Source organism: Tursiops truncatus, chromosome 10, assembly GCF_011762595.2.
Source record: "Tursiops truncatus isolate mTurTru1 chromosome 10, mTurTru1.mat.Y, whole genome shotgun sequence".
Lineage (NCBI taxonomy): Eukaryota > Metazoa > Chordata > Mammalia > Artiodactyla > Delphinidae > Tursiops > Tursiops truncatus.
This window is the reverse complement of record NC_047043.1, coordinates 79,652,918-79,663,873: the sequence shown is the minus strand read 5'-3', so window position 1 is coordinate 79,663,873 and position 10,956 is coordinate 79,652,918. Positions and strand designations below refer to the sequence as shown.

The window sequence follows — 10,956 nt, the reverse complement described above, 5'->3', positions numbered from 1 at the left end:
CCAAATACAAACATGACTCACTCCCTCACTTTTTTTTAAAATTTATTTTATTGAAGAATAGTTGATTTAGAATGTTATGTTTATTTTCTCCCATTGTGGAGCACAGGCTCCGGATGCGCAGGCTCAGGGGCCGTGGCTCATGGGCACAGCAGCTCCACAGCATGTGGGTTCTTCCCGGACCGGGGCACAAACCCGTGCCCCCTGCATCGGCAGGCAGACTCTCAACCACTGCGCCACCAGGGAAGCCCACTCCCTCACTTTTATAGGTTCCAATATCACCTTTAAAGAAGCCTGCCTGACAATCCTCTATAAAGTATTATCTATAGCAAAATGTGTTTTCCAAAAAGGGCCATACCAATGTTTCCACTCCCACATGATCTTCCAGAAACTTGCCACTGCCCGTCCATCAACAGGTGGAGTCTGTTTTCCCTCTCCTTGGGTGGGACTTGTGACTGCCTCAACAAATAGAATGTAGTGGAAATAATGCTGTGGATTTCCAAGACTAGTTCATAAAAGGGGATAGAGTTTTCTTCAGATGCTCTCTCTTCCTGGGACATTTGCCTTTGGAACTCAGCCACCATTTTGTAAATGAAGCAAAGGCCACGTGAACAGACCACATGTAGGTATTTGTTCAACAGCCTCAGCTGAGGCTCAACCAATACCAGCACGGTCACCGGATACCGGAGTGAGTGAGCCATCAGGTGACTCCAGCCTACAGCCTTCAAGCTGCCCCATCTGTTGCCAAGTGGAGGAGACAGAAGCTCTTCCTGCCAAGACCTATTCCCTTTGCAGATTCATGAGCAAAAGAAATGGTTGTTTGTGCTGCTAATTGTTGGAGTAATTTGTTTTACTGCCACAAAATCAGAATATATTTTTGGTAACAGAAATGAGATGCAACAGAAACCTAAAAATATGTGGGAATGGCTTTGGAACAAGGCAGTGGGCAGAAACTAGAAAAACTCTAAGGGCAGTGTTGGTGAAAGCCCAAAGGATCTTGAGGAGACCAACAAAGGAAGCCTGATAACCCTTGATGAAGCTATCAGGGAGGGCTTCAAGGAAGGTGAAGAAAAGATTACGGGAAGCTGGAATGTTATGGAAGTCCTTGTTATGTAGCGAGAGAAAGTTTAGCAACACTGTTCCTGCAGTAACTTGGAAAACTGAAGATGTACGGAACTAACTGGATGATCTAGCTAAGGGGATTTCAGGCAGAATATTATAAGTGTCTTCTTCCCATTGTCTATAGTGAAATGAGAAAGGAGAGATGACTTTTTTAGAAAGGGAATTTTTCACTTTTCAAGTAAAATGTAGAGGAATTATCAAGAGCAGGACTTGATGTCTTCAAAAATAAATGTAATTCTACCTCCTGGCCTCTCCAATATTCTCAAATTAAGAGAGAGCTTCAGAGCGAAGGTTAAACCCAAGTTTTTTTGCTAAAAACCTCAGCAGTGCCTCCAGAACTCTTCTGCTTGCACAAAAGTCCCTTTAAAGATTTTAAGGGGGTGCTTCACAAATCCTCTCTATTAACCAATAGAATCTAAGAATCTAGACTCTTAAGAATCTAGACTGTTGTCTGTCAGCAGTTTTACAGCAAGCCCAAGGTAGAGAAGGGCTTATGTTGACAAGATTCGTGCATGTAGCTTTTTCTAATGGAATGTATTGTAATCTGATTCATAAGAAATCCACGAGGTTATAGAAACAGTCATGTCAGCTTGGAGAGAAAGGAAGATTTAATCAACATTTTCCATGCAGAAAGCAGGCTGAGGAAATCATTCAGCGAAAATTAGGCCACTTTGTATAAAAAGGATGACGATTTGGAGGGCATAACCAATAGCCATGCTGAGTCATTGCCAGGCAGGAGCACAGTACCCTAATCAAGTAAGTGGTAACATACACCCTACTGGATTTCAAAATTGTTATGGATTCCTGTGTGCTTCCAATTTTCCCCCCTTTTGAAGAGAAGGGTCTATAGCACTCTATACATTTTCCATGATGACACACGTTTGTGTGTGTGTGTATGTGTGTGTGTGTGCGCGCGCGCGTGCACGCGTGTGCCAAATTGTTTCTTGAGTTCATGAGTCTTAAGATCAATGGAAACTGTCTCTAGAAGCTCTATCTGAGGAATGTCAATTGCATGTGAACAAGATCTATATGGCAAGATCCTAGACTGTGAGCCGGATCTTTAGGCCATAATGGGATTAGACCCTGGGGAAAAGGGTAGCCTTTTTTTGCCAATAAGAGGGATTTGAATTACTGTTACCAAATTGTGGTTACGGATTGTGGCAAAGTATATCTTCAAAAAACGGCATGGCAGTATTTCTGGTCCCATATGGTCATCCATAACCTTGCCACTTCCCGTTAAGAGGTGGAGTCTGTTTATCTTCTCTTTGGGTATAACCTGAGAAATGTAGCATCCATATAATAGCAATTACAAAAGTTTTGGTGAAACATTGAAAAGGAAACCAAAATAAATGGGAATATGTTTATGAATAGGAAGACACCCTGTCATAAAAATACTAATTATCCCTAAATTCATCTATAAATTTTAAAAATTCTAATTACCATTTTAATAGGCAGGCCTTTTCATGGAACTGGCCAAGCTGGTCCTAAAATTCATGTAGGAGAGGAAACAGCTCTAAAAAGCCAAGGCGTTATGAATAAGAATAGAGTAGGATTTGGAGGGAACTATTTACACTGGTGTATATCAACATTATAAAGCTATAGCAATGAAAATATTGTGGAATTGGAACACAGATACATGCATAGACCAACAAAACAGACTAGAGGAAAAAGAGAGATAATCATCTATAATGTATGCGCTACTTCATTTATCATAAAGGTAGCTATACAGAGCAGTAAGGAAATGAAGTGTTTTCAATAAGTGGTACTAGATGTTTGGTTCTCCATAAAGGAAACAATTAAATCAGAGTTCTCCTCCATTCCAATCCCAGGTGGGATTTTAGACTTAATTGTGTAGATGAAACTTTCAGAATAAATGCGGGAGGGTGTCTGAACAACTTAGGGTAGGGAAAATTTTCCTAAGCAATACACAAAAAGCACTAGCTGAATAAAAAGATGGGTAAAATTGACTACATTAAAATTCAGAACTTCTCTTTATTCAGGGCACACCGAAAACAAGGTGCAAAGAACTTAACCAAATATTTTTGATGCCTAAAAACCCACAAAGGATTAGCATCAAAAATATATAAATAACTCCTTCTCATCAGTAGTAATTAGGAAAACGCAAATTAAAACCAGAATGAAATACTATTCACAGACATCAAGTTGGTAAAAATAATAATAATAAAATAAAATTCAATCTGTTAATATCAACTGTGGGTAAGAATGTGGGGGAAAGACAAATTTCAAACATGCTGGTGAGATTATAATAAGGTTGAAGCCACACATTGTATATAAGCAGCATTTCCACTTCTAGGCATATATACGCAAAGAACCATGTCCAGGAATATTTGCAGAGGTCTTGTTTGCTATATGTAAACATTAGAAATAACCTAAGTGTTTATCAGCTGGAAAATGGAAAAACCAATTGTGGTTTATTCATACAATGGAATGTTTTATAGCACCTAAAATGAGTGAGTTAAATTAGACACGTAAACATGGATACATTTCTAAAATATGATATCGAGTTAAAAAAAAAAAGTGTCGTAAAATGATGCACACGGAATGATCCACTTACGGAAAGTTTTAAAACATGCAAAACAATACTGTAGTTTATGATATTGCATAGGTAGTAAAAAATATTAAAACAGACTTAGGAATGATAAAAAACAAAATCCATTTGGGGAAGGAGAAAAATAGGAATAGAGAGAGGTCCCAGAGAGTCTCAAGCATATTTGTGATGTTTCATTTCTTTAAAAGGAAAAAAAGCCCTATTGCAAATGGTTAAGTTTTCATTGTTTTGCTGTGGGTAAGTGGGGTGCTCGATACATCACTCTCTGTCCGTTTCTGTTCACAAACTTGTTTTGAAAGCTTAATGAGAATCATAAGCGTCAGTGGGTCCATATGGTTTGTTGCCTTATTTGTGGATCTAGCTATATACATTGGGTACACACGTTCTGCTGAGAATGTTATAAAGGTATGCATGGAATTTTGTTGTTGCTCTTCTACACATCATCAGCAAGCCTCTTCCGTTTATTTATTTATTCTGGCCTTGCCACATGGCACGCGGGATCTTAGTTCCCCAACCAGCAACCAGGGATCAAACCCGTACCCCCTGCAGTGGAAGCAAGGAATCCTAACCACTGGACTGCCAGGGAATTCCCAAACCTCTTCAATTTTAAGTAGAATGAGCAATTAGGTTATTCTCTCCTTCCGGGGAGAGGGCTTTCTTTTACATTTATCATCAGAAAATCCACTCCCAACGAGTCCAGTCTGCAGAAGAAAGATAAGATGTCAACAGTGTATCCTCCCAAATTGTCTAAAGGCCAGAAAGAAAAGAAATACTCAGCATACCTACTGTGGTTACTAAGGCCAGGTTAAACATCAAATTTCAGTTTTCCAGCACGAGGAGGGAGGTTGAATCATCAAAGAGGATGAGCAAGGCTTGAAGTAGGACTCTAGAAATACTTGGTCACTGAAAAGTGTCTAAGAGGTTCTTCTGTCTCCATGTTGACTTCTCCATCTGCCCTCACCTCATTGTTCTAGGAGCAAAGAGTGATACAGGACAGGGCTTAATTAGGTAGACATAGGTAACTAGCTTTGTCTTATTTATGTATTCATTTTTAGATGGAAATCATAGATACACTGTTTGATTGTATTCCCTTAAAGTAGACCCTAAAAAAAGGATTTAGGTGAAAGTAGTTTACATCACAGTGAGGGAATGCGGATGAGACAGAAAAGGGAGGGAGGGTCATCACAGGTGGAGGGAAGGTCATCACAGGTGGATTAATGCACGGGTTGCTGCCCTAGGCAACTGGGGATCCATTTTGCTGGAGGCTTTTTGAGGGCCTGTGGAGAAAACCCTTGAACCTAGCTCGACAAAACATAAGGAGGCAGGAGCATTTTTCATCAACTCCTTATTTAAGGATTGTTGCTTGGGAATATTAACTGCTTCCACCGGGCCTGTCTCCCCTGAAAGCTTGCCAAGCAGATTCTTATGGGCCGCAGAAAGCCCCCAGGCTGAGTTCAAAAGCCAGCGGCATGCAAGGGAACTTGTGAAAATTTCAGGTGACATCCACCTTGGCAGGGCCGTGGGGATCTGCCTACAGCATGTGACAAGGATATCTATCACAGAGCCCAGTGTATCATATGTTCCAAAGCATGGCATAAGTATTGCCAATGGTTCAGGAGACACTTTTAGGTGGTTCTGGGTCATGGTGTTAAATAGTATTGAATCACATGGTGAGGGAGTTCTGCCCTTTTCCCTTGTGTTTCAACTTTTCTTATTATTCCAAGAATAATATCTCATTTGGGTACTAAATGTTATGGGCTGAATTGTGTCCCCCCAAAATTCATATTTTGAAGTCCTAACTCCCAGTAATCTCAGAATGTGACTGCATTTGGAAATAGGGTCTTTAAAGACATAATTGAGTTAAATGAGTTCATTAGGGTGGGCCCTGATTCAGTATGACTGGTGGCCTTATAAGACGAGGGGATTTGGACACACACTGGTACAGAGGGGAGACCTGTAAACCACAAGGAGAGGGCCGTGTATTGCACAAGCCAAGATAGGAATCAGAAGTAATCAACCGGCCAACACCTTGATCTTGGACTTCTAGCTTCCAGAATTTTAAGAAAGTAAATTTCTGTTGTTTAAGCCCCCCAGGCTTTGATACTTTGTCATGGCAGCCCTAGCAAAGTAATGCACTCATCATGGCTTTAATCTGTCTCCAGCGCTTGCTAAGCTACCCATTGAGGAGTGTCATCCCCAGGCTCAGAAGGTTTACTGATGACCGCAGTTGGCTAAAATGTGCCAACATTGTCCTGTTTTCATTGATTTATTTGTACAATTACCCTCAATCTATGGCATGTGGGACTATTTATTATCAGCAACGATGCAAAGTTTCCTTTTTAAGTACATGTATTTAATCGTTGAAGCCAGCCAATTTAAAGAACAACATTGAGCAAATCATGGAACCATCAAGATAGTATAAAATGGCTCAAGTCTGGGAAATACTGTGAGCTCTGGAGCAACATGTTATGATGGACAGAAAGAGTGTGACCTTGGGTGAATCACCTAGCCCCTCTGAGCTTCAATTCCCCTAATACTGACCTCGTAGAGTAGCTGGGAAACTCAGATGGGATATTTGTCAAGCAACAAGCACTCTGCCTAGCAGTAATTAAAAACTCAGTAAATGTTGGTTCTCTCCCCTTGAAATATTTGTAAGAAAATATAGATTTTTTTTAATGGGCCTTTGGAAAGTTATTACTCAGATATTAGAACACAGCCAATCAGATGTTAATCAAATCTAGTGTAATTTTCTTTAGAAAAATTCCCTTTTCTATCATTTTGTCCCATCCTAAGAAACTGGGTCCTTTTGATCTGTTTGGAACTGCTGAGCCCATCTTTTCTGGATGTTGGGAAGATCAAATGAGGTAGCAGGTGTGGAAAGGCATTAGAAAGTTTGCACACAAATGGAGTGGCGATGGGGTTTCTACTTATGTCCTGCTGTGGCTGTGTGAATTGATCTGTATATCGTGGTTGCATTCATTGAAATGAACCACAGTGCTTAAAAACTGCCTTTTTTCCTATGGCTTTTTCTATTAATATGGGAAGTGTTCACAAGTTTCTTATCCAAATAGTAGAGCAACGGGAACCCCGAGAGGACCAGAGGTTTTCAGTAGAGAATAATCCGTCATCTCAGAATTCCCGAGACCTTTACGAGAGAAGGTAGTGAGTCGGTGTTCTTAAAACAGTGGAAGTGCCAATTCTGAGTACAATGTCATGTTTCTTTCATGGGGGAAATAGAGCAATGTGGAAATCCCCGAAGTATGTGTTATTACGGGGTTTCTTTCGAGTTGTTAGGATATTTGAAGTTATTTTTTTAAGAGGTTTAGCATTGTGTCCTGAAAAGCTCTTACCTGTCAGCAGAGTCTTCAGGAATGTAGTCTCCAGTCACTTCCAAGGGATGCAATTCCTTTCATGAATATGCCACCTCTAGTGAATAAAGGGAAGGGTGGCCCTGGGGAAAAGTAAGGGGGTGGATACCAAGGTGAGAAGAGGATATAAATAATAGAGTCCTATCTGGCCTTAGGTTATTCTTCAAATTAATCAAATCCTGCCAAACCCTAGATTCCTGGACAAAAGAGATTCACACCTGAAATGAACAGAAAAAAGTCTCTACCCTCTTGTAACATGTTCTAGTACAGGATTTTAACCTCATGCCACTCATCCTGTGGCGGTTTGGTAAAGTCTACGGATCCTTTCTCAGAAGAGTGTTTTCAAATGTAGAAAATAAAATACACAGAATTCAAAGGAAAACAATGATATCGAAATTGAATAACTTGCAGCACTATGTTTGACCCCTATCATTGCACACTCTTTTAGCTATAGGCTACTTTAAATAACACACTTCAATAATCATCTCAACCATCACATGTATTTGAACTTATCTAGTCTTTATTCCTAGACTGCATGACTATCCTTGTTACAAAAGTCCTTGCAACCTTATAGAGAGTTAAGAATTCTTATGTGGACTGTCCAGTCTTAAAACCTTTTAACAAACAACAGAAACAACTCACTCTTTCTATGTATTGATTAACATTGTAAATAAGAAATACTAGAATGCAAGGAGATGTCTGGGTCATCAACATAAGAAACCGTGGTTTCACTGTTTGGTGGGTGAAGGATAACCGGGCCCAGAACTGCTCTATAATTGGCCATCTATGCCTGTGGGCATCTGTATCCGGGAAGGCTCTGATCACATGCCACCTTGCTGCAAGCCCATTGACTACCATAACTTGTAAGCAATGGGCATAAAGGATATTTCAAGATACTGTCAACAGCTGTAATGTCATAGGAGCCACACCTGTGATTTCTTGTTGATAACAAGTCACTGGCAGTGCTACACATTCAGTTTGCTGTCTGTGCTTATAATTGAAAGAAATGTTAAATTTCAGTTAGAGCTCGGTAAAAATAAGGATATGATTATTCTCCTGTCCAAGGACCTCCTAGACTCCCAATTTGACTCTAGGAAAGAATCCCTTGTGGGAAAGCAGGTAGTAAGTAAATAATAGCATGCCAAGTGATGGTAAATGTTATAAAGGAAAATACCACAAAGTAAGGGAGACGGAGAGAGCCAAGCCTGTGGAGAGGACGAGCCACTCTTTTATTTTAGGAATGCCACTCTAGGATGACATTTTGGACAGTGATCTGAAAGAATACAGGAAATGAGCCCTGTGACTACGTGCAGAAAGAACGTTCTAGCTAGAGGAAGCCCCAAGTGTGATCCCACCTCTTAGGACCTTATTGATTGTGTTAGTGAAAATTGAATCAGGAAAGCAGAACCCCTATGAATATCTTGGAATAAGGGCTTTATTACAGGAATTAGACTTTTCCCATTTGTGGGAGGATCTGGGGAAGTAACTATCTGGCAGCGGGTATTGCATGTCAGGGAGGAGTCCCTAACCAGCCCTGGCGCAGGGAATAAGCCAGAGCTGGCAAGGGGGATCTGAGCTGGGAGCCAGACGCGTGTCCAGATACTGGGATGGGGCTACGAGAAGGAGCTATTGAAGGAGTCCACGGGAGGCTGTAGCCCAGCCTGTGCATCGCCCCTGCCTCTGAGGGTCCACAGACGAGCGTGTGCAGTTGGGCCTGCGGCAGCTGTTGGTCAGTAACCAGGAAGAGCTAGACATCGGCCAGAGGAGAGTGAGAAACACCTGGAATCCACTAGAGTCATCTGTGGTTGTCCTTCACCATGTTTGACTGGAAAGACCTTCCCAGAGTAATGGCCACTGTTTTTCTTCCGCCTTTCAAATCTTGTGCAAATTCCTCTTTGGCTAACTCTGACTCAGAACCATTCAGGGAAGAGGATTCTGTGAAAATTAGTTCCAGCTTAATCAAGTCGACAAAGTACAAACTCCCACATCTGTCAGTGTCAGGGCTTTGGCTTTTAATGGCGAGATGGGAAGCCACGGGATGGTTTTGCATGATGTAAGTTATAAGAATCTCTCTCGCTCCAGTGTTTGGCACAGTACTAAGAACAATATTTACTGAGTGTTTTGCATTCTTTTGAGAAATGCAGAAGGTTTTCTTCTTTTTTTTTTTTTAAACTAGGGTAGCCCCAGTCTGAGCCAAGCAACTGTGTCCACACGAAATCTGTGCAGTTCTGAATTTTCCTATAACTGGAGGAGCAGAGAGGTGGTTTTGAGGTAAAAGACCTATAGCTTAAAGAAATTGAATCCGTTGTTTTGTTTTTTGTTTTTTTTTTTAAATAGCTGATACAGCCACTGTGGAAAACAGTATGGAGGTTCCTCAAAAAATTAAAAATAGAACTATTGAATGATCCAGCAATTCCAGTTCTGGGTATATATTCCAAATGAAACGAAATCGCTATGCAGAAGAGATACTGCACACCCATTTTAACTGCAGCATTATTTACAATAGCTAAGAAATGGAAAAATCTAAGTGTCCACCAACAGATGAATGGATAAATAAAACGTGTATATATCTGTGTCTATATCTATCTATCTACCTATTTGTCCACACAATGGAAAGCTATTTACCCATAAAAAAGGAAGGAAATTCTGCCATTTGCAGCAACATAGATAGACCTTGAGGGCGTTATGCTAAGTGAAATAAGTCAGAGAGAGAAAGATAAATACTGTATGATCTCACATGTAGGATCTTAAAAAAAAAGTAAATTAAAAAATTAAAATATACTTAGTACCTTCTGTGTACCCAGTACTAGGGCACTATTCTAGGCATGTGGTATTTATCTTGAAAAAAGTAGACAAAAATGGCTGCCTTTATGGAGCTAATACTCTAGTGGGAGTGACAATAACATAAAAATAATTGTTACACAGTGTTTCGAAGCGCTTTGGAAAAAATAAGTAAAGCAGAATAGAGCAATCAGGAGTCCTGAGGAAGGTTAGGGAGACATAATATAGGATTGAATAGGGTGGTCAGGGGAGGGAGTGCTGCTTGAGACAGTGAGATGTAAGCAGAGCTTTGGAGGAGATAAGAAGTGAGCCGTGTGACTGGGGCAGAGGGAACAGCTAAAACACAGGCTCTGAAGCCGACACGTACCTGGCATGTTCAAAAAACAACAAGGAGTGAACAAGGAAAGAAACTCATAGGAGACGCGGTCAGAAGGCACAATGGGGCCAGAAGCCTTGAGCCTTGAAGTCCCTGTAAGGACTGTAGCTTTTACCCTGAGTGAAATAAGGAACCACTGCGGAATTTACAACAGAGAAATAACAGGACAGCGAATTTTTGGCATGGTTTTATTACCTTTTGGAGCTAAAATGCACAGGTAGCCTGAGCCCGTGATTGTTTCCAAAGCCAGATAAGAAGAGTTGAGTCTCTCTGAAAGGAATGGTAAGAATAGAAGCGGAAAAATAAGACTGGGAACCAAGTCCACAATATCAATCTTAATGCCTGCATCGTGCTCGGGAAATGAAAACTGGACTCACCTGAGAGCCTGCTTCATGTTCTTGGAAAGGATTGCAAATGGGCTGAAAGGGCGTTGCTGCAAGATCCCTTGGGGTTTGGAATTAGCCCAGACTTGGTTTCTGTGAGCCCAGAAATACTAACTGGGACTTCCCCAAAGTACACTTGATGTTGCTTAATGCTAAAAGGCCTCCCTGTTCTGTTCCTTTGAGTAAAAGGCAAATCCCCCCATCTCTAGGTGCTATAATCTGCGGGTTGGAAGAATTGTCCTTTGTCATAAAGGAGAAGCTCAAGTAGAAAAGATACCAGCTCTTGTGATAACCAGATTGGATGGATGTGATAACCAGATTGGATGGATAACCAGATTGGATGGAAAAGATACCAGCTCT

The 10,956-nt window shown here is 40.9% G+C and overlaps 1 long non-coding RNA gene across 2 annotated transcripts; it reads right to left on the bottom strand.

Moving 5' to 3' along the window:
• Window positions 1–3,091: 3,091 nt before the first annotated feature.
• On the bottom strand, window positions 3,092–10,634 carry LOC109552187 (uncharacterized). Of its 2 annotated transcripts, XR_002178960.2 has the most exons (5): window positions 10,591–10,618; window positions 10,409–10,483; window positions 7,039–7,139; window positions 4,471–4,658; window positions 3,092–4,389 (listed from the first exon to the last, which is right to left on the bottom strand). It is a non-coding gene; the product is annotated as an uncharacterized lncRNA (long non-coding RNA). The 2 variants fall into 2 exon arrangements; XR_012323883.1 differs by lacking the exon at window positions 10,409–10,483 and having other exon boundaries at window positions 10,591–10,634.
• Between the last annotated feature and the right edge of the window lie 322 nt (window positions 10,635–10,956).